Genomic DNA, 24,821 nt, shown 5'->3' on the forward strand with positions numbered 1-24,821 from the left:
GGAGAGAAAACAACAACCAGCCAGTGACTCCAGCCCGAATGGCATTGGAGAGGGCATCCCAGTGGCAATGAGAGAAAGAGTCTGCATTTCTAACCTTAATTTCACAGTAGTGGAGCTCTATGAGAGAAAGCCCTGCCTCCAGCTGTTGGTTTAGAAATTCTAGGTACAAGTAGAAGGCCTGCATCTTGCAATCTAAGGTTACGTGTAGGTATGTATGGCTGGATAATATCAGTGAGGTAAGTAGGAGAAAGTCCATGTATTGCTTTATAGTTCTAGTTTTTAGTTCTAGTCTAGGATTCTAACAGCTGTGTTCAGCACTAATTGAAGTTTATTTATTGATTTATCAGGGTAACCGGAGAGAAGAGCATTGTCATAATCTAAGGTAGAAGTGACAAAAGCATGGATTTGTATTTCTGTATCCGTTTTTGATAAAACTTTTTGCAATGTTCCGAAGATGGAAAAGACTCTTGAGATATATTTCATAAGTTCTTTAAAGGAGCGGTTAGGGTCAAGGGTAACGCAAAGTTTTCTCAGTTTTTTGGGAGACAAGCATACAGTGAACCTCGATGGTTGTAAGATCTGCCAACAAAACTCATCCCATGTTGTATGGCCAGGTGAACACCAGATGAACATTTCCACAAAACCTTCCTGTTTACTCTTGCTAAACAACTGATGTCTCTTTGTCTTGTTTGTCTATATTGTCATTTTGTCTATTTCATCCATGAATGTCTCAGTGTCTTCAAAATCATAAAGAAAACATGAATGCAAGCTTTTTGTTCTTCCTCTAGAGTTGAGGCCTCTCTGTGCATCTGCACAGCACCCTCTATTTCCTCATCCTTATGGGACTGGGAACGTGTACACGGACTCAGATGAGGCCCATATTGGCATTTACCCAGGCAACAACATCCCCCAGGTCAACAATGCATATTGGCAACTGAAATGAAAGATCACAACAATCACATAGAAGATGGCTATGAAAAAAACATTATTTTGTCTACTCTAAATAATGACAACATAGTGTAATGAAGATACAAAATAAATTGATATCGCCTGCTTGCTTATAGTGACAGGTGGATCAGTGTCATCATGCAACTTTAGCTAGTTGTCCCCTACTGTACTTGACTAGAGCTGGCTAACAAGTAGCCTACCTCATCACGTACCTAGTTATCTTGAAAAGTAGCTATAAAGGTTGTCGTGTTCTGTGTTCTGTAACTAGCAAGCTATTCAAAGAATTTCTGTAACTAGAATCTCAGATTCAAAGAAATTAGTAGATATGTGATCTCAGTGAACGCTTTACCTATCCCTAAATACACTCACCTAAAGGATTATTAGGAACACCTGTTAAATTTCTCATTAATGCAATTATCTAATCAACCAATCACATGGCAGTTGCTTCAATGCATTTGGTCAAGACAATCTCCTGAACTCCAAACTGAATGTCAGAATGGGAAAGAAAGGTGATTTAAGCAATTTTGAGCATGGCATGGTTGTTGGTGCCAGACGGGCCGGTCTGAGTATTTCACAATCTGCTCAGTAACTGGGATTTTCACGCACAACCATTTCTAGGGTTTACAAAGAATGGTGTGAAAAGGGAAAAACATCCAGTATGCGGCAGTCCTGTGGGCGAAAATGCCTTGTTGGTGCTAGAGGTCAGAGGAGAATGGACCGACTGATTCAAGCTGATAGAAGAGCAACTTTGACTGAAATAACCACTTGTTACAACCGAGGTATGCAGCAAAGCATTTGTGAAGCCACAACACGCACAAACTTGAGGCGGATGGGCTACAACAGCAGAAGACCCCACCGGGTACCACTCCTCTCCACTACAAATAGGAAAAAGAGGCTACAATTTGCACAAGCTCACCAAAATTGGACAGTTGAAGACTGAAAGAATGTTGCCTGGTCTGACGAGTCTCTATTTCTGTTGAGACATTCAGATGGTAGAGTCAGAATTTGGCGTAAACAGAATGAGAACATGGATCCATCATGCCTTGTTACCACTGTGCAGGCTGGTGGTGGTGGTGTAATGGTGTTGGGAATGTTTTCTTGGCACACTTTAGGCCAGAGGTGGGGGACTCGAGTCACATGACTTGACTCGAGTCTGACTCGAGTCACAATTTTCAGGACTTGTGACTTGCTTGATTAAAGTATGAAAATGACTTGACTTTGACTTGAGAACAAGTTACTTGAGACTTGACTTGACTTGAAGTGGAAGACTCGACAATGACTTGAACTTATAATAAACAGCAATAAAATTATTTTATATGTTGTGACATCAGCACCACTAATCAGCGTATGTGCCTTTAACGCTGCACAATTCAAACCGCGCCAAACATGGCAGACAGTAACGTTAGTCGAGTTCCACAAAATAGTATCGTTTGGATACAAGGACTTTGAACTGGACCGTGTGAATAAAAAAAGATTTGCCAGATGCTAAATATGCAAAAACGTCAAATTGAATTCGTCATTTTAAGACCCACAAGGAAAGGTAAGAAAGTAATCTCTTTATATTCAGTTTCACTAAAATCTATAACGATTAAGTTACTAATGTAATGAATTAATATTTTGTTTGTCATAATTTGGCCTTGGTTCCATATTACGTTAGTTTTTTTCTTGTTAGAAATGTGACCATTATCATTACTGAATAAGTCTGGTAAATAGATGTAAGGGAATTTGACTATAACAGTGGCATAGCCTGAATTTTAATGTTGATGGGCATCTTAAAATGAGCGGGCATGTATATTATTACACGTAAGCTATGATGTCTGTATTAAATGTGCGCATTTTCAAGTGTTTGTGGACTGCGCGTGGAAACTAAAAAGCATTGTGCTTACACAATAACAGTTAACTTTACTGCATGAAAGGCTAACATGGAGGCGCCGATGTGATTACTACCTAAACATTTCGAAGAGTTTAATTTTTTTACTCATACAGACAAGAATAATTACAGCGTAATTACATATTAGGCAGTTTTTCAGTCACAATAATTAGTTTATAAGGTTGTTATTATTAGCCCTTATTACATGGATTTGCTGAATTCCAGTGCAGAATGCGTGTTATTTCTTGATAACAGACCGTTGCCATGAAAAACAGCGCGTTGCTATGGACGCAGCAGGATTCTAACCAGAGACGGAACGGTATTTGACGTCAGAAACAGAGGACAGTGTGTGTGTTCATCTCTTTAGTACTGTGACTTGACTTGACTTGAAACTTATAAGGACTCGACTTGACTTGCTTAGGGTGAACCCTTGACTTGACTTGACTTGCTTGATTTATCTGAACTGTGACTTGAGACTTGACTCGAGACTTGATGGTTAAGACTTGAGACTTGCTTGGACTTGACCATGTGTGACTTGTCCCCATCTCTGCTTTAGGCCCCTTAGTGCCAATTGGGCATCGTTTAAATGCCACAGCCTACCTGAGCATTGTTTCTGACCATGTCCATCCCTTTATGACCACCATGTACCCATCATGTGATGGCTACTTCCAGGAGGATAATGCACCATGTCACAAAGCTCGAATAATTTCAAATTGGTTTCTTGAACATGACAATGAGTTCACTGTACTGAAATGACCCCACAGTCACCAGATCTCAACCCAATAGAGCATCTGTGGTGGAACAGGAGCTTCGTGCCCTGGATGTGCATCCCACAAATCTCCATCAACTGCAATATGCTATCCTATCAATATGGGCCAACATTTCTAAAGAATTCTTTTAGCACCTTGTTGAATCAATGACACATAGAATTAAGGCAGTTCTGAAGGCGAAAAGGGGTCAAACACAGTATTAGTATGGTGTTTTTAATAATCCTTTAGGTGAGTGTATATAGCTAGAGGTTGTCATATGGAAGCACTTACCAAAATCTTCATCATTGACCTTCTAACTCTTCCTTCATAAACGCATGCACTTAATCAAAAACACCAGACCAATGGAAAACATCAATGGGTGTAACTTAATATTCAGGAACCCCAATATTAAGTAATTTAGCTAAATTCATTTAAGACATTTTAAGGATCCGCGGACACCCTGAAAAATACATGCCCACTTTAAATTGATGCCAGCAAAATGTTTCAAAAATGTTGGGACAGGGGCATGTTTACCACTTATCACCTCTTCTTTTAACAATACTCTAACAATACTCCAGCCTACACATGGGTCAGCCTGCACATGGGAGAGGAAAGAGGTGATTTTACTTCCTAGCTCTGTGCATGTCACATCACGGTTTTCCTTAGGCCAAGCTCTATTTGATGGCCTTTGAAAGCTCCTTCGCCAGCCCTTAAGTTCCCTAAAAAGTAAATGGCGTACGCCAAGAAGCAGTAATTACCTCCACAGCTTGCAGGAGAGTTCTAATTTCCGTAGCCAACTGACTATTCCTGGAGTCGCCAGGACTCTGTGATTGATGCTTTATAAAACCTTTTTTACAGTTCTGACATTTGTCTGAAACAAGAAGATAGGAACTTTCCATCGGTTGTTACCTGCCTCTTCACCCCACCCCCTCACCAATGTCCTCCCCCGTCCTTGAGATGTGGGGAGCGTTGCCTTGATCATGAAGCTTTAGGGAAAGGGCAAGATGCCTAAAGATTAATGCTTTCCCAGGGCACATCGCAGGCGACTCTGTGGCCCTTTAATCACTATCAACAGCACATTGTAAATGCAGAGTGTGTGCCTGGGTGCTTACAAGCACAACTGTCACCAATGTCATACCCCCCCTTCCCCCCGCAGGGCAATTTTGTCCCTGCTCTCCCTTCTCTGGGTGAGCACAGAGCAGTGCCACAGTAACATAGATGAAAAGCGAGAGGAAGTAGATGACTTGTTAAAGACGCTAAATATGCATTTCCTTATCAGAAAGCTTGTTGTGGATGTATTCCTTTGAAGAAAACAGAATGGAGGTCAGGGCATTTCACCTTAAACATAATTTAATTGATTGCTCTGTTTACACCAAGAGATATAAAGCGACAGTCTCAGCCAGAGTTTAGAACCGCACTGATAACAACAGTACGCTATTAACGTAGCGTGTAGACCACACCAAGTAAAAATAAACACATCTTTACCCTACACTTATATGAGCTGCGGCTTCTGGGCAGTAGAGATGGACTGAGGGGAGCTAAAAACTGCATACTTCATTTGTAAATCAGTTATTTTGCCAATAATACTATAAATAGGTTAATCCAGCGGCCTAAGCTTTACATATCACTGCAGCAAGGGTTCAGATCTTGCTCTTTCAGGAAAAAAAAATCTTATCTATAAAGCATAAATATTAGAAAATATATTTTAAGCACTTAATTTCCATAATACACAGCATATACATATAGGCTTACATATAGTTTGACTGTAGAGTCAGGGTAACAGGAAGACGATAATTTGTCAGGCTAAGGTAGAGGTAGTGTTACTAACATTTACATACATATCATATCATTACAAGCACTAAGACCATGCCATGTCTTGATTACCCTTTGAAGCCACAAATCTGTACATAAAACTATCAACAGGTAATTCCTTCACTAGTTTGAAATAAGTCTATAAGTTGTTGCTCCAGTACGTAGTACCCATGTGCCTTGTCTGGTCAACAGACAGGAAACCACAATCATTAACTCAGACCTAAGGGAACACTTTCGGTGTGTTGAAAACACTCAATATAGTGAAGACATTTACAAGAGATCAGTTATTCAGTCCAGATCTCTACTCACTTTAACACCATTCAAGACAAAACGGCACAATGTAAATTCAGCAGCATGACATCAGGTAACAAACAACAACACAAAAATGACCAATCCCAAATGTGAATAGAACACACTTATACTTACAGAAAGAATCATGTTTGGTAGAATAGCATTTGGTTTCAACCACTAGAATACATAGCAGCACGGTCGTTTAGCTTTCCATGCACTTTGCATTTTCTATTGGTAACCTGCGAGTAAAGGTACAAAAACATGCATGTCATTGGCATGCGCCCTCCTCTGCAGTTGTAAATTCCCATTTCAGCTGTCTGTATGATTAAAAAGAAGATCAATCTATCATTTATCATGGTGCCACGTAATTACATGGTGGGTTGGGGGCAAGTCATGTAGTGCAGTGGAACAGAAGTACCAAAGTCGGGAGGGAATTCAGACTCCAAAAAGTCCTACTCTGGGCTATACTCAAGAAAACATTACAATAAATAACAAAACTGTTATAAGGCAGCCATAAATAGCAGTAAGAGAGAGCACCATCTGTGGTGTCTCAAGAGCTGGTGATACACTTACAAAGGTGAACATCTGCACTGCAAGTAAATCATTACAGATTCCAGAGGGTTTTTAAATTCATACAAAGCTCCATAGGTGTTGACACTACCTGGTCTTTATGATAAACTGCAGTTAATCATTCCGCTGTTATTTGTTATTTTAAATATCCGCATCTGAAAACCTGCACGTGCTTTCAACTTTTATAGACGCTAAACCAGGAAAGTATCTTATGCCAATCACCTGAATAGCCATGCGTTTACTTTGAATATTGGACATCCCCGGATTTGACATAACTGTAACGACAGTAATAGAACGAAAGGAATGGAAGGAAAGAAGCAGAGAGTGAGACACAGTAAAGGTTTGTCTTTCGTTCCCCCACTGTAAAACCCCCTGGTGATAAACTGAATTAAATTTAGATTAGCCCTCATGCTTGACCTGGCCATTTTGAAAAGCCACACAAACAGATTGCGGCTGTTTGATAAGGGATGAGGCTCCAGGGACAGATCACAGTTCAGAGATGGCAAGCCTGAGAGGCAGAAAGGAATAGAGGGAGTGGTGGTTGAGCCGCACTCTTTTCCACAGGTTGACTCTGGGGACTCACAGGGAAACCTGTTGCCAGGGTGGCAGAGGTGCCCAGCAAGGAAGGGAGGCTGGGCTTGCAACACTGTCACGCCGGAAAACACACAGATTTGTTTGCTTTACGCTCAGCTGGCTTAGACTCTATGTAATGTTCCTGGCTGTTCGCAAACTGGGTTTGGGGCACAGACACACTGTCTCTCTCACACACACACAAACATACAGACATACCCTAACAGCAAGTGAGAGAAAGACAGACATGGAAGTGCTAATACTGCAGGCTGTGAACACAGTCAAGAGACTGTCAGTGTGCACTGCACCCCAGTGCACAAAGGCTGCGCTTCCCAGAAAACATTGTGGCAACATCTGCGTTTCAGAGTCCCCTGACTCCCATTGTGCACTTCAGGAACAGAAAACACACACAGACTATAGGCCTGGTTGAAGTGTCACTATTAAGAACGCTACTGCAGGTATTACTCTCTTACATGAACAGAAAATGTGGACACTACAGTCCGCTTAAAAAAGTACAATCCTGTTATGTGTTATACCATCTATAATGTACATGAAGAGCTAATAGAAGATGACTTGTTAAAGTAATACGGTGCAAATACTTGAATTACCTTAGTTACTATTTTATATAAAACTATTACATAAACCTCCCTAACTGATACCCAGAAAATATTAGTTTTTGTGGTTAAAAGAGGGCTGCACTGGACCCTAAACATGTGCTCCATATGGTTCTTTTTTTTTCTGATCATCAGTGGTTTTGGCAGGGCTCCTAAATAGCTATAATCTCTTGGTCCACTGGGGCAGGAAGATACTTCAGTCAATGTGAGAGTGGTTGGTATGCCTACTGGTGGAAAATTAAAAATCAAACCACATAGCCATGCTAATTGTTTCCCAGACAATACAATTTATTTAGATATGAACAAATTTGTGAGTGGGTGAAATTACTTTGAACTTCTATAAATTGAAAAAAATGCAGAAGCTTGATTAAATGGTAATGTAAAAAAGGGTGAAGTAGTGTTATTCTTAAAGAGTGACATATTTCTTTATAAGACAAACAAATTAAGGTTTTAAAGCTGCATACCTGTACAAAATCCCCAACCTGAAAGACAATGGGAGCATAATAATTTAGTGAATTCATTTACATCACTGCGTCATAATTTCAGTCAAATTATGATATACTGTACTTACTTTGATGTGGCAAATCCAACTGTTGCACCCTGGATGTTTCTGGGGAAATGCTCTGTACTTTCCTATAAAGTGACATGCAACATTCCTTTCAGCGGTCATGGCTGCATTTTATGTTGAATATTACCATTTATGAGCATGGAAATGTATATTATTCAAACTTCCTCTACTGAGCTGTGAGCTATCGGTTGGATTATCCTTGGACAAACTGAAATAGTGGGCTGCACACACGTTTGTGCACTTTCACCTTTTTTTGCAATCAAAAGATCATAATCCGGGGTGTAGCGATCTAAGACACTGTTTCGTTGCGCCGAGCTAACCACCACAGTCTAGCTTCGAGCCTTGACAGTGCTGCTGGGTGACGAGTGGCTGGGAAGTCCCTTGGGCGATGGAAATTGGTCCAGGGATTACCTGGTCTTATCGTGCTCTAGGCAGGGTCGTAATGCTAGGGAGTTTTCAGGTGCATGTGCTTGCCCTCACAAATCGTGATGACATGGACTTTCTGGTTGAAATGGCAGTGTGAAAAGAAAACTCCTTGATGTGGATGACTTTCAGGAAGGCCTTAGATATCAAAATCCACTGGATAACTACTCAACTTCTACTAATGTTTCAGTTGGTCTATCAATTCAAATAAGTTATACAATTAGAAACGTTGTTCAGTTGATGTTATTACTCCCATCAACGCAAATGTTCCCTTCTCCATTTGCTGAATAAGTATTAGCAACCTGCGTCAGTCTTCTGAGGTGGAACATAAAAACACATTTCTGGTCTAGGGTGGAATCACGTGAAAAAAGGTTAAGAATAACCTACTAGTGATCTGACCCTGGAATGATTCACAACTGAAACTGTTACACCAAGGTGAATCACTGCTACATGTTACATCTTGCCCATAGTATTTGAATGGAATTTACTCGCTAAAAACTCATAAACAACTAAAACTATATTTAAATAACATCAGAGTAGATCAAAAGTAATGTTTGCCAGGAGAGGCAAACTGTAAGAAAATAAATAGTAAGCCACAATGCCAAAAGCTGTCTGTGACTGCTATAAAGGCACAACAAATGACATTGTCACCCATTTATGCAACGTAAACCTTTGAATGCCAAAGTAGGGCATGTACAGGTGTTTGGAGAAGATAAGACCCCCTGTCCCATATTTTTAAAGGCATTCCAGCTTAAAAAAGGTGAAACATATTCCTTGGTACTAGGATGCTAATCATTTCCATTTCACATAGACCTCTAGACTCAAGGCTTGCCACGTCTGGGAAAGGTCTGGAAGAGGTGCTTGTCACTTCAGAGTCAGAGCTCAGGAAAAACTATACAGAAAGAAGAGAGAAAGACTGAGCTGCTCCTGACAGACAGCAACCTGAGGATTAAAGTTAAAGGTTCTGAAACTCACAGGGGATACAACATTTGCCTATAAATGCATAGAAGTCACAGCACCCAGAAATGTATGGTTAGGCTTCTTTTGGGGTTTCTTAAGGTATTCCGTCATGGTAATGTTAAAAGGGCAAAATATTATATTCTCCTTATTAGTGGCAAAAGTATATTTATTGAGTTTGTGGTAAAGTAAGTATGATCTACTTCGCAGTCTACTAAATGAATACATTTGTAAATGAAAATATTTGGAGAATGAATATCTTTTCATTGGGGTAAATGCAACAGTTACAGTCATGCTGTTTACAACCATTCTTCAGAGGAACACTTGTAAATCAGGAAAGTAAATCAGGAAAACCTTGTAAATCAAGATGAAGAAAATATATTCTTCTATAGTATTGTTATATGTTCTTCCCCCTGGAATTGGACTTCATAAGACACTTCAGGACAAAAAAACATGCAAATTTTATTTTCTACATTGGCATGCAATGATGCAGATGGGTCAAGCGCAGAATAGTATTCCATGCTACAGCATATCACCGCTGTCTGATGAAAACCTTGTAAATACCTTCTGCACTTTCATAATTGTGTGTTAGTTAATGGAAAAAATTATTTTTTTTCATTTCCTGAAAAGCGTCTGTTTTGGAGATAAAAGGTTGTCATCAGATAGTGCCAATGTGACAGCAGTTGTGACCTGTTATAATGGAGGCCAGGGCATGCCAAAGATGAGTTTCATAACAGACCACGACCAGAGTGGAATTATATGCTTGTGAAACAAACTGCATTAGAGTCAAAACTTTGAGAATATCTTGGTTAAATATAAAAACAAATTAGACAATACATTTATGTACATTATAAAAGTACATTCAAAAATACATAAAACAAATGAATGTCACGCACATTGTCTTGGGCTTCTTGGAGTAGCCCCAGGTGTTTTGATCCAATTACAATATTATTTGATTGTTTCGGTCTGATAAGTTTCCATAACTGAAAGCATTACATGTGCGATTATAGATGTCAGCTTGTTTTGCCAGCTGACATTACGCAGCTTGGATGGTGTTATGACACTCACAACGACAGCAGACAAGTGCTTCGTTCTCACAGCGTGTTTCATTTAAATTGCACAGGGGTGTTGTTGTCGTTCCTGAACATGCACAAAAGTTGCTCAATTTGCAACTTCTTGTCGCACTAATTACTCACGCTCAGAATGTCTGTCACTCAAAACACATGCAGTGCTGTGAAGTGCAAAGCCTGTAATCTGACGTCATGAAAAGCATACTGTGTTTCAGTTATGAGACTTGTCAGTCCCCAAATCAACCATTTGTGTAAGGAAGTCCTGCTGTTTGCCTATCTCACCCTGGTAACCTTATTTCACTTTCAGGACTGATCGTTTCCCAGATGAGAAAACAATCTTTCTTGAAACAACAAATTATGAATTAACATACATTTAAGGCAAATGCCAATTGAAAAATGGCTACAGCAATTTACTATAAATCCAGGAACAATGTCACACATAAAGCTAGAAAGAAACTAGTGGGCGGAGTGGAGCTCTGACATCACAAATAATTTGTCGAAAAACTTGTTGAATTTTAGCTCCCAAAGAAAAGAATGATGCCATGCAAATACAGTCTATAAAAGGGAGGTGCTGAAATCTTACATTTTGGGATCAGCTGAAGCCAAAAAACATCCCTTAGATTAGAAAAAATATATATATTTACAGTATAGTAGTAGTTGGAAGATATTTTTGTTCTGTTTTAAAGAAACAAAAGGCACAGTCAGTGATATACTCTCTCACTCTTTCACTCGCTCTCCTATTTTCACTTTCTGAAAGACAAAGGAAACAAACACCTTTTCTGGATCATATGACATATCTACAGTGAGTCCTTCAATATTAATGGTGGAAAATGTGTCATGTGGGATTTGGGTATCCGCTGAAAGGAAATTGAGTGACATGACTCACGTTTATATTAAATAGGCTGATTTAAAAGTGAATGAAAAATCTCTCTCAAAATAGTCACCTTCTTCAAATGACAGCGGACTACTGTAAGATTGTGGCATTCACCACATTTAAATCACTGCTCTGTTACGTGTTGGCACACTCTGACTCTAAAATATTTATCACCAACATTCTAGACAGGGTCCTTTTCTATTCAACCCTTCATGAGATAACTCCGGGTTTGGGCATGAAGGTATTGTTCACTCAAGCTGAACACTTCCTGCCACAACTGAAGTACGAAATCCACAAGCACTAAATGATTAATATTAGCTCAAAGTATCAGATGGACAGTGAAGAAGCACAACACTGAAAACACAGTTTGGGATTTTGACAAAATGCACAAGAACATATCTATTTTCTGAAGTAAATGGTGTTTTTAATATCTCATAACACTTTTTTGTTGTTCAATCACTTGTAGATACAGATCTAGAGGTATAAAGAATACACAGATCAGTTTGAATACCTGATTCAACCCAAAAAAAAATGTCTGTGACCTAAACAAGTCTCTTAACTCTAATTGCTCATCTGAGTCATTCTGGATGAAAACATCTGCAAAACATTAAGAGACCACTGCACATTTTTCTTTCCTTTCCAAAAAAGTTGAAAGGGAAAGTTTTGAGTGAGGAACAGAAGCGTTACATTTCCAGTGGTCTCTTAATTTTAACCCTTCTGTCCCTCACTTAAAACCTTCCTTTTCGACTTTTTTGGAAAGGAAAGAAAAAGGTGCAGTGGTCTCTTTCCGGAGCTGTATATAGGGATGAAAAAACTATAAACTACACAAACATTGGTCAAACTCTAGAGTGGTACACTAGTCTAAGCTGATGTCTCTGGTGCACATTTACTGCTGCAGCATAGGTTTAAATCCATCCCACACTCCTCTATCTTTCTCCACTTTCCAGTTTTATAAAGCAAACTGTAAAAACATCTGTTAAATAATTGAAAGGAACATGTGTTTTCTTTTGACCCAATGATTTCACTAATTAATAACTATAATCACCTAACACACAATTATATGTGTTAGGGATGGCATCCAGAACAAGCAGTACAAAACACCAGGCCCGGATTCCAAATGCACATGTAATTACGGATGTGGTGGTAAAAGCAGACGGGGTAATTAAACAGAGAGAATCAGAGCCACTCCAGAGCTGGTCTCTGACTGTCATTCTGCTCTGCACAGTTGGTGATCAGTGGCGAAGAAAGAGCCAACATATAGATGCCTTGATGAAGCACACACATAATTTCAGGCATGTTACCCCTATGTCAATTAAATTCATCAGGCACGGAATGGACACCTCTAAGGACAATGATTGCCCTGCAGATCACAACAAAAAACTCTTAACTTGATTGAAATCAATTGAAATAGATACAGGTCTGCAAGTACCTTGTAAACTCAAGCGCAAGATGGTGGTGCCAGTCCCCTTGGATCACCTGGTACTTACGGCAGCAGAGCCACAGCAGGGCATTTACTCTGCAGCCATCTGGGTTTAGCTGAGCTGTCTTTACAGCAGGATGACAACCAGTGGATGGTGTCACTTAGAATTATGCAGGCATTACCACTGTGACAAACGGAAAATGTTCCTAAATGTTTAACACAAGCCTTTTCTTATAAAATTTCATGTGAATTGGCATGTGTAGTTTGTTGTTTTTGCCCAATCAGAATGGCATCAAACACACTTGCCTATATTCATGTTTGAGCCTCCATGTGGCACTCACTAGGATAACCTGTCAGGCTAGTCAATTGCAGATGCAATTAAAATTACATTAATAAAAGTTAAAATGAGAATCTTACATGCTACAGGACTGAAGAGATAGTCTTTCAATTTAGCTAATAATCTGAATGGGGTTGGAACCAAGAAAACGCACATTCACATTTTGTAATCTGGGTTTCAGTAGCTTTAGCTAGCATTCGCTAGATATCTTAATCTTCTCTTGGTTTGAATGAGTAAATAAAGCTATTATGTAATCAGAAGACATAATAAATATAAGCAATAAGATAAAATGCTAAACAAGCAATAAGATAACATGCTAATTAATTATTTAAAAATCCTACAATGTGATTTTCTTTTTTTAGACTCCGTCTCTCACAGTTGAAGTGTACCTATGATAAAAATTACATGCTTTGTAAATAGGAAAACCTGCTAAATCGGCAGTGCATCAAATACTTGTTCTCCTCACGGTAGTTAACTAGGACAACAGACTTGGTTGCTGTCTCTCTCCTCTACTAAAGTCACAAAGGATTTGCACCCCCCCGCTATATGATTTTCCTGCCTTTCAGACAGTTTCAGTAGAGTTGCTTAACATCTTAAATGTTGCCCTACTAATGTTAAAGATATTGTAGAATTTGGTTTTTATTATTTTTGAATGATGATTGGGATGATAGTTTAGTTAAAAACTATCCTTTTAATTTGTGAAGACAAAATGAAATAATGTTTTGGTTCTGGGATGTGCCTTAACACTAGGGATCTCACAGTTGTTTAAACATAACACCCCTGGCAGACATGGGCTGATAAACATGTCACACTGTATGTTTGGTACCTCAAACAATGAACGATTTGAGGCATCTAACCCTTTGGCATTTTGCTGAAGCGTATCACTCAGCTTGTACTGAGTGGGTCTGACAACTGTGAGGTCTCTTTAAAAAATGAGGCGCTATATGGTTAAGAATGACTTCAGCACAGAGGTGTCATGGGCTTTCTACATGTCGGATGCTGTTGCTTTCTTTTTTTGTCATTTGATCATAGGAGGTAATCAATTAGCCAACATGTTGTAGTGCCTGCTTAATAAGCGAGCCTGAGCATGAGGGCTTCAGTTGTTTCCATCATTAAAAATCTCAAAGTGCATGTGCTGTAGGAGAGCTGTCATTATGGAGATATCTGCGCTCAAGTGATAATCAGTGCTGTTCACTGTTGAGCCAATTGAACAATGTAGCTAAAATCAGATGCTGTTCTTGTTCTATATTTTTATTGGGGGAGAAAAATAATTAAAAGGCCTCTGTTTTTGGTTTCGCTTGTTACTTCAAAACTCTAATTTGAGAAATGACAGGTTACGTTTATGTAATTTAACAGAATTGTCTACAGTTTAGAGTGATTTACAGAAATTAGTGCATACATTTTCATATTTCTGAATCTAGTTTTCTATCTACTTCCATATGGCTTTATTAATATTTGAAAAGTATAGCATAATCCAAAAATCACTGTACCACATACACAGTATAGAAAGAAAATAAATATGAAGAACAGACATGCTCAGACATGAGAAATTAAAGGGGATAAACTGGGTTGTTCTAACCCTGAATGCCGATTCTCTGAAAGCTGTTGTACAAGACCAAAAATGACTATAATTTCTTGCATTGGTAACCAGTTAAATACAATGGTAAGGCGGCTCTGGGTTTGTCGTATATGCCCAATATACTACGGCTCAGGGCTGTTCCCAAGCACTCTGTGTTGTGTCGAACTGTAGGGCCCCATACTAAATAGTTAATGAAAAGCTTATCGACAGGGAGAGCTAGTAAAAATGCCTCTCACCTATACCTAAGGCCATTCTGAGACATCTACATTGTTATGAGGGATTTCCCCTTTTGAGCAAATGTAAAAAGATTATTTCTATATTGTACTTGCTACAATAGTTGGTAGTGGACGAATGGTACAGTATGAGTACAATGACAGGAGTGTAATTCTCATGTACAGTATTAAGTGCTTTCCCATGGTCAAACGTTAAACCTGTTCCTCCTCTAAGAGCAGTAATGATGTGTGAATGGCCAAGTGCCAGTTAAGCCAAAATCCCTGACCCTTTGACCTTAGCTTTGGCTTGGGGCTGGTTGCCTCCCTGCATGTGCCCAACAACGATCAGTCATGTCATGGTGGGCACCGCTGACTCTGTCGACACGCCAATAAATCTGCCAGAGAAGTTCATGAACTGTACTACAGGAAACCCTCATGAAACAAGGGAGTGGCAGGCTACGGCATGTTAACAACTGACAAAAAAAGACATAACATACCCAAATAAAAATGCAGACATCTTGCATTGCTCGAAGGGTTCCAGAACAAAGACTGCTGAGGTGGAAAACAATTGCCAGTCTCCCGAGCCATTTTTATATGCATTTTAAGTCACCTTTATGCTGTTTTTAACAAACACAGTGGGGGAAGACAAATAGAGTTTTCCTGATAAGCAATAGGCTGGATTCAAACTCATCCAGCATTACATCCGAAGCAGTGTCTTAAACCACTGAGCTAACCTAGCAGAAGTGGCTGGCGGTGAATGCATAAGACTGTCATTTGGTTTGAGCCAGTGCTAACAGACACTGGGTTAACTGGAAGCATTAACAAATAAACACACCTTTTTTTAAATGTAAACTGATAGCCTTAAATATATATTTTCAGTCTTTAGCATATTAGACCTAATTTTCCATTTACATTTAGCGTTGGGGCCTCATCCAAACATTAGTTTTGGTCAAAGTTAAATTTCTGAGATAAATTTGTCAGCTTGCTTGAAATATATACCACAGTGTCTGGAGTTGCTGGAAAAAGCAAAATAATTGCCTCAAAATGTACCCATGACATGTCTAAAGGTGCGTCAATACAAAAGCACTTCACTATTTCCACTATTACGATCACAAATGTGTATCACTCAAACTGTGTCTTCACTCAAACTGTGTCTTATCAGAACTCATTTATAAATCTGCTACACTGCTAGTCTCGTGTAAAACACGTGCAACTCTAAAATTCCACAGACCCTGGTTCTCAAGTCTGTTAGAGACTGATGCTACATTCTTGTTCTACACTATTTAATCCGTATTTTAGTATGAGTAGTCAAGCAACCTTGTGTAGACAAGTGAGATGACATGGGTACTCCATTTCATCAAGAGGGCAACAACATTGAACGTACTACAGCTGAAGTTTTCCTTAAAATCTGCAACTAGTGTTGATTGCTGATTTTATTTTGTGTGAAAAGCCCAGCTAAAATATATTAGTCTTTAAAGACGTTTTAGAACACGTTTTGGGATGCGTGTTATCACTTTTGTATATGGCTCCCCTCGTACACAACTACACAGCCAAAAAAGAAAAGAAAATTGACTTTCAAATTCACCTTCCTTTAACTGACAAATAGAAAAAGGCCTGATCAGTCTTTCCGTCTCACCAATTTCAGTAAACGCAGGCATTTAAATGTCTTGGAACTATCCCCACATATGCAGAGTCAACCACCGTCGTCTCTCGTTGAGCATATAAACAGTTTGCATGCCTTCCCAGGGATTAGTATGTGCGGATGAGTCAGATTAGGCTTCAATTGAACATGCTCTGAGTTGGAGGAACCAGGCACATTGGAAGAGCTTTGGTGTTGAAAAACATTAGGAACTCCTGCACAGCTGTATCTGTTTAAATTGACATATTTAAACACTTGCCGAAGAGGGGGATAAAAAGCGACAGACTAAAAGAGGTTTATCACATCTTTCATTGACAGGGATGAGGATGACAGGGGCCTAACATACACGCGGTCTTGAAATATCCATTTGTGTGCTGTTCCCCCGTTTCTGAGCAACTTCTCTTTTTCCTGGTTCAAACATGAACTTAACAAATCCATTATAGCCCATGGATTTTCTCCTCCTTCAGAGACGGATATTTTATTTCCTCTTGTCTGCTGGGGATATCCTAAATAAACCAGGTGATCAAACTGACAGCTGCGAAGACCAAGACGACCACCACATGTGTAGCAACTTAGCAGCAATACAGCACCAAATTTGACTAATCCACAATCTAGTATTGAACCAACAGGCCATCCCCTACCCAGATGCACCGTTTTACCCGCCTCCGTATACCCAGCCTTGAACGGAACTTCACCACATTTGATCCTTGGCAGTACGGTGGCTCAGGAAATGTGAGGTGACACAGTGTGAATTGAGTTTGGGTGTTTGACGCAGGTCTGTCTCAGTGCTCTGAGCACCCTGACATTGAGCTATGATCTGAGATGAGGAGTGGCATCCAGTGAGGTGCAGAGCAACGGAGTTACACATCCCTATCTCCAAGATGAAATATAAACGAAATAAAAATAAAAAAAAGCAGGGAAGGAATGAATGAATAAATAAGTTAGTGACGGGTAGAAAATTGAGATTTCCATTGAACGCTTATATAAAAAAATCTGTTGCCTACCACTGAGCTTATAAAAGGAAGCAATCTCGCCTTTTTGTGTTAAATGACCTGCCAAGAGCTGAGTATGTGAATAAGCAGTTTGACAGCATGACACCTGAATCTCTTTAGCTGCAGATATGGATGGTGCTGTCCTACTGATCTCTGTCAGGTGTGTTTGACAAGCCCAAATGCAGGTACCAAAGAAACACGTAGCTCAGAGGTATCAGTTCGCCTTTGTAAGTGAGCGGACACACGGTGAGGCCTGTCCTTATCAATGTCTGATGATAATAAAGAGCGTTCTCTCACGCTGGGCAGATAACAAAGAGCCTTCCCAAGCCGGCTAAGATACCAGGGTGTATAAGCGTAGCTATCCTTCCTGCTCCATTGTTACTGAAAAGACACATCTGATCACATTTCAAAAGCAAAGGTGAACACCAGAGAGCTGTTTCTGAATACAGAAGGGGGGGGAGGATTTCCAAAGGTTGGACTAAACTTGCTAGCCAGCGCTACTTTTGATGCTTATGGTGAAATGTGTGTGAAATGTATAATAAAGTCCTATTACTTGACGTTATGGAAAAAACATTCCATACTCAACAATCAGCTACAAAAAGGAACATTCTGTCAGGGGAGTACAATAACACTACACTCACTGTAATGTGACCCTCGAACGCGACCTGCATTACATAAGTATACGCACCATACGCACTACATCCCAAATTGACAGTTACTTCCCAGCTTTTATGTGAAGCACTGTAAGTGGTTTAGTTATGAGAGAGGAGAGTGAATTTGCGGTTGGAAACTAATCAGGCAGCCACCTTTGACCCTAGTGGTTGAGGAGAAAACAGCACAATCGCTTTTGTCAATCTAACAAGTGTAGACAAGGTGACCTGGGTCCTAAATAGAAATCCAGTGAGACATGCTTTCCCATGGTCTGCTCTTCACTCCCCTATGCCTCACCACTGACTGACTGTCCACATAGGAGATTAAGCCAACTGAATTAATGTGCTACCTGGGTGGAATGTCAATGTAAGGGCTCAGGGCAAGGAGGCTGATGAAAGCTTACTGTACAGGGACCTCCACGGGACAAAATGATGACAGGAAAGGAGCCACTATAATAAAATAGTCCTGAATTAAAGTATAAATTGACAGTTACAGGACAGCATTACGCAACATGCTAGAAGAAAAGATTGTCTAGAAAAACGATGCAAGGCGGTGCAAAGTGCAGACATCAATGAAAGGTGAGTCCTTCATAGACAAACAGGCCCCTTGACAGGACTACACAATTGAATGCAGTGCAAATGAATGAGTCAAACCTCTTGAACCACTCATGATACCTCCAAAATAAGAGGATGAAGAAATAGAAGCACAGCTGGCGACACAAAGAAAGAGTTGGAAAACGAAGGGTGATGAATAAAAAAAGCAAGAGAGAGAATACCAAGGATAAGTGAAAGATACATATTCAGACAGGTGTTACGGTTATTAAAATAGGTGGCTAACCCTTTATTTCCCCATCCAGGTACAGCTGATGCCACCGGGTATTTCTGTGGAAAATATCCGGTGCCAATCGGCACTTTCTCATACTTAAAAAGGGTGTAATTTATTATTAACTGCCTGGTACAAAATCTAGGCTACAGACCGCAACCATTTAGTCACATTTTGCAACCACTTTGATTTTGCTGAGAAGTTTAATTGGTTTCTTTGACGCAAGCTGCATATTCTACATGCTCTCCTCACTCCAAACCCCCAAAATGCTTCTACTGAAACCATGATTTGGTTGCTAACAGTGATGTATATTATCCTCATGATTCATGTAATAAACGTCTATGCCCTGCACCTGTTGTGCTAAGGCCTGCTACTGTGATGAATGAGCCACTCACTCTTTCTTAGCTCACGCTCCGGGTGAAAACAAAGTTTTCTGATTGTTGGCTGTAACATTATGTAATTCAGTTTGGGGGGCAAACACTGCTTTGGTGGCAAATGTTGTCATAGTTGTAGAAAATATAGTCAGTTGTATTTTGGTATAATTTATATTGCCATTTAATTGAATGCAATATAAATAAGCATTTAATTTTTAGCTTTATAACAACTAGGTCACAACCAAAATATTGTTAAAGGACTTGTTAGATTTGTTAGATTAATTCCTGGAGAGGGCATTATTTTATATTACAGTAATTTAGCCATTTAGCAGAGTCTCATCCAGAGTGAATTCCAGTTGGTGAATTCATCTTAACATGGCTAGATGGGACAACCAAAATGCAATAACAGTACATTAGTCAATCTAGTAGCTGTCAGCAAAGTCAGTTCTAAAAAGAAAAGTGCATAATTTAAAAAAAGGTGTGTCATGTATGAGTTGGTTCCACCATTGGAGTGCCAGGACAGAGAAGAAATGTGACAGGGTGGACTTGGGAGCAGCCCTCCTGTAGGTGTGGGATGGCCAAGAGAACAGAGGTGGAAAATTGAAGTGCTTGGATACTCCTTTGGGTATTACGTTTGGAGTTGGCGACTAAACTAATGTGTTTTCAGTTACTCAGGTGGTAAATTAGGCTCAAATAAATTAGAATAGGATATTAGTGCACATAAATGTAGGCACATTTATCTCAATAGAACAAATAACCGTGTTGTCACTTTAGTAATTAAATTATGTTCCGGGTGAAGAAAGACGCCTTCTGTGCATGGTTCTCTGCATGATTGTGCTCTGTCTTTACAAATCTCTAATCCTTTCTGTGAGTTGATAGTCTGGTAAGGAGCCGGCAAAATCCACTTTCCAACTTAATGAATCATTGACAGTGTCACTGTGCTATTTCATGGTATAATGTTAACAACTGACTTGCAGTTATGCAAGTAGAGAGATATTGCAATGTTTGAAAACCTCATTGATAACTGAAAGGTTGCTACATCAATTCCTGATGCCACAATATACGTAAATGTAATTCATACTTCAAAAGTTATTTATATTTATATATATTTATATATTTATTTTTCTATCCTAATCAAATCTCTAAGTGGTTGGATTTATTGTGCCATAACTGAAATGCTTGTTCCAGTTGACACAGTATAGCTAGTCTTGGTCAGTAGCAGGGATGCGAAGAGACGACCTTTTCACAGTCAATACCCATTTTAAGTACTAAACTTGGAGTAACTGCAGAAACGCAACTAGCTGGCGTTCTCTAATGTCACCCCTTGAAACGCTTGATTTGCAAAGTTTTCAGCAACCAGTTTACTAGTGGCTGTTTCAACTACAAAGTTATTCCAGACTGCACACTTTATTGTAGTTGTTGTTGAGTTCAATCAGCCTGTATTTTTCCTGTCTGCCCATCAACAATTTACGTGTTCATGGCACATTGTGAAGACAATCTGTTTTGTAGCACGGGCTCATTACATAGACTCGTTGGCACCCATACATGATCACATGTTTTTAGTATCGGACACATTTCTGATGCCAGTCTTGAATCGTTGCATCCCTAGTCTGCAGGCGTTTCACCATTTCAGTCATTTTGAATGTAGGTTGTGAGTAACACTTTTTTTTTATTGTTGTCCAATTGTCTAATTGGTATTACTTAAGACATCCCCAAATTGTTGACTTGTGTGGTCCACAAGACCATAAAAGGAAATATTATTTTGCATTAACTGAAAGCCATGAGATATATTATCAATAATTTACTCTATGCATAGTGTATGAATGTATTTTGCAGTCAGCGGGCATAAAAAATGCATAAAAACTTTTAGTTATTGAGAGCAACAACCACATCTTTTTCACATTTACATAAAATGCATGCTGGGATATATGCACATGAAACAGAATCGACTCTAATAAAGTGATAATTTAACATGTTGGGCTACCAAACTCCTAAGTGTAAAGTGATAACACTGAAAAAAGGGTAATTTGTGTAAACTGATTTTTTAACAATATGAGTGTAAAGGCTCAACAATGCTTCAATAAACCTTTGACAAAGAACTGCTTTAGAATCTAAACAAATTGTTTACATTCTAATACCCAACATTTTTATATATCTACACTGTGCAGTGTAATACAAATAAACAATTTAAAAAGTGTTGATTGAACAATGATCATGATGGTCTCCAACACACACTTTAATTATTTTTTCGTTATAACACTAAGAGTGTTAAATCCAGCAATGCTATATTTTCTGTGAGGTCAGAGTTGTTTATGCAGAAATCTCATTTCCAGATATTCTGCCAAAATTCACAGGTCTGATGGAACACCTCAACTAATATGGTCTTTGTTAGCCAATAAGAAAAGCCGTAAAATATTCCTGGAGTGATCTGCAGACCAATCATCTCCCACAACATGTTACCCAATGTGTGATGTGCACACAAGCACCAATTGCTGTCTCGCTAACACTCACTTGAATGCATAACAAGGCAGGTCTTGCTGCATTAATACATGTTCATTATGGTAAAAGTGTTTCATGCTACAGGAGACAGAAGTCTTAAAGACGTCTGTAAATATCTAACCATTGTTCTGAAAATGAGTGGTATACATCAATCAATAGGAAAGAAAGCAATTCTATCAGTGAAAAAGGTAAGCGATAAGTGAAAATGTTATTGTCATTTGCAAAGTAATTCCTTAAAAAGATGGGTTCTTATATGCATTTAAGTGGTTTTGCTCTATGCAGGCCCGGATCCATGGGGGGGGCAAGCCGGGTATTGTCCCTCCAGACAGTATCTGTGCCCCCCCAGTTCTGTTTCCTCATAAACACTCCAAATGGTATATGAATTAAAGATGCACCCTCATTCATTTCATCCTGGAGAAGGGTCTGGCTCTATGACACCCACAAGCTGACTCAGGCTAGACTGGACGTAATGTAAGTGTTTGTTGACATGATCAAATCATGGGAAAGAAATGACAATTAATGTTACCTTGCGTCACTAATCCAACTTGCTCATCAATGCTTTTTAATTAAAATGTTAAACTTAAGCATCTTATTTCTCAAATATTAGCTGCAGTTAACTCCAGTAAAGAAAGAAACTCTGAAGGTTATCTCTGGGAACAACTCTAGAATACAGGAATGTCGGCCTGGCCACCTGAGATTATGTAATGCTGGCAGGCAGGTCAACTACAATGTAAAGCTAAAGTCATTTATTCTTATTGCTAAGAAAACTGTAGCTCTAACAACTAGATAGATATAGTGTTTATGTTTTCAAAATGTAACATGAAAATCTAAATGTGACATGAATTCTCAAATAACCTCTCAGCAGTCTATGTAATTCTTCAATGGGGTAATGTCAAGAAAAAAATATTGGGCAAAAAAAAAGTGAACTTGTCAGGGGAGTACTTCACATACTATACATAAATCTGTGACAAATTATTCCATATGATATGTACCGTTACGTTAGGTTGCATTGCAATGCGCCACCAAAGCGTTTAATGCTACGAATTTGTTTAAACGCATCATAAATTACAAATGTAATTCAAACGTAACATGTTTGAAATTTGCCAAAACATATAATGTATTATGAACAGTACTAGACCTGCTACTAGGTATATTATTAATTAAAATGTTAGGTATCTTAGCACTGGTGTTAAGGTTAGGAAATAAAAATGAATAGGTTAATGTTAGGTATCACATTACTGAGGCTACAGTAGAGTAAAGTTTAGATTATGGTCCAAATAAAACACAATCACCTCTGGTTGGATTCAAACTTCCAACCATTGGAAAAAGGTTTCTGCTCATCCAAAACATCAACCTTCTACCAAAATCCCCTCTATTTAACTTTTACTGCACTCACCCTTGCCTCTAATAGAAATGTTTTACTACAATGTTACTTAATGTAATGTAACTTAATTATGTCATTTCTAACTAAATAGAAGGTATACAACAGACTGTAAAACAGACTTGACCACTGTATACATTGTACTGTCTCAAATTGACTGGTGCTCAGTGTTGGTTGTAATGTGTTTGTTAATAAAAATGAATAATGAATCTTATCACTTGTTGCAACAAGCCAGCTAGCAGCAGCACCTGTTCTTTAAATTCTACAGCTAGCCTGTGGGTTGCTTCTCTCCTCCAGCAGAGAGTGCCAGCATTTGGGAGAAAGAAAAGCGCTAGCACTGTGCTCATCTTTTTCAGCCCACCTACCTTTCTCTAATGAATGTTATTAAGCACAAAGAGGAGCTCCACTCTCCTTAGAGTCAGCCAGCCAGTAACAAACATCAAGCTTTGCATGTGGCTGGTTCACTAACAAACCCAAGCTATAGAAGAGTGGCTGTTCCTCCAGCAAATGTCCCATATTCTGAGAATAAAATACACAGATGAGGCACTGCGTTCAATGGATCGAACAGAATCCTGGAACAAACAGTGTGGCAATATAAACATTTACCTTGCAGGGCTGGGTCGGAAAGATATCCCTGTGGGTCTCCCGTTGTAAATTCCCAGTGTGTGTTTGTGTGTGTCTGTGAGTCCAGGGACAGGCAAATTTGTTTTCTAATAGGCTTCCATGTAACTGCCGTCCTCCCGACTAAGCTGTAACACTAGAATGCTTTCTAATGTACAGACATTAGCATGCGTTGCTTCTTGGCTCACCTGTACTAATCTAACCTGTTCTGCTGTTGATTGACATCACTTCCTTTTCACTGTTGTGCAGTGGAACCACCTGTTGCAGCAAGACTACTCTTTTGTTTTGTAAAGGGATCAACTTTCACTTTCTTATTAAAGAAAGATAGAAAACACCTTCACCTACATCATATGTTCATGCTGACACAGAACATTGACAGATATTTACCTGAGTACAATGGAGATGATAGTACAGATAATACAACATTTTGTCGCTCTAGGTGACAGTCCCACACTAATACAAACAGAAGGAAAATAATTTTTCACTGAACCATACTGTGCCATAGACCGTGGGTCCTATTTTTTCTAGTACCTTTTTAAAATGATTAATTTTAACCTATATTGGAATATTAATATGTATTCTCTTCAAATACTAATCAAATACTTTATACAGTGCTTCTTGGAAGTATTTGAACCCTACAGGAATGGTCATTATATTTGTATAAAATATTTAATTAAAATCATAAAATCCTTATTTAAACCCCATGTTGTAATAAAGGCACTTCAAGCAAAACAAACATACTACAAATTGTCTTTGTTTATTGTCATTTTCAAGGGTGCAAAAATATGCAAACCCCTTTATTCAATAGCTTGTGAATAGTAAATGTAAGGTATTTTGTGTAACTTTGGTGAATTATGACCCTGGTGGGTGGGGATTCCAGATTAATTTGACAGGTGGGCGGGACATCCGGTTTGCAGGGTGGGAATTCCGGTGTGCCATATGGACTTCCTGTATGACTTGTGTTAAGGCGGAACTTCT

General features: G+C 39.1%; 1 protein-coding gene across 2 annotated transcripts in view; it reads right to left on the reverse strand.

Annotated features, from left to right (window-relative positions):
* The window catches only part of LOC105025892 (inactive N-acetylated-alpha-linked acidic dipeptidase-like protein 2), a 311,906-nt gene extending 287,837 nt beyond the window's left edge, over positions 1-24,069 (reverse strand). For both annotated transcript variants that reach the window (XM_013134897.3, XM_020048731.2), the window contains exon 1: positions 23,829-24,069. The gene's annotated coding sequence lies outside the window, so the exon portion shown is untranslated. The remainder of the gene's footprint in view (positions 1-23,828) is intronic.
* Positions 24,070-24,821: the final 752 nt, after the last annotated feature.

This window comes from Esox lucius, chromosome 8 (assembly GCF_011004845.1).
Source record: "Esox lucius isolate fEsoLuc1 chromosome 8, fEsoLuc1.pri, whole genome shotgun sequence".
In the NCBI taxonomy this organism is placed as follows: domain Eukaryota; kingdom Metazoa; phylum Chordata; class Actinopteri; order Esociformes; family Esocidae; genus Esox; species Esox lucius.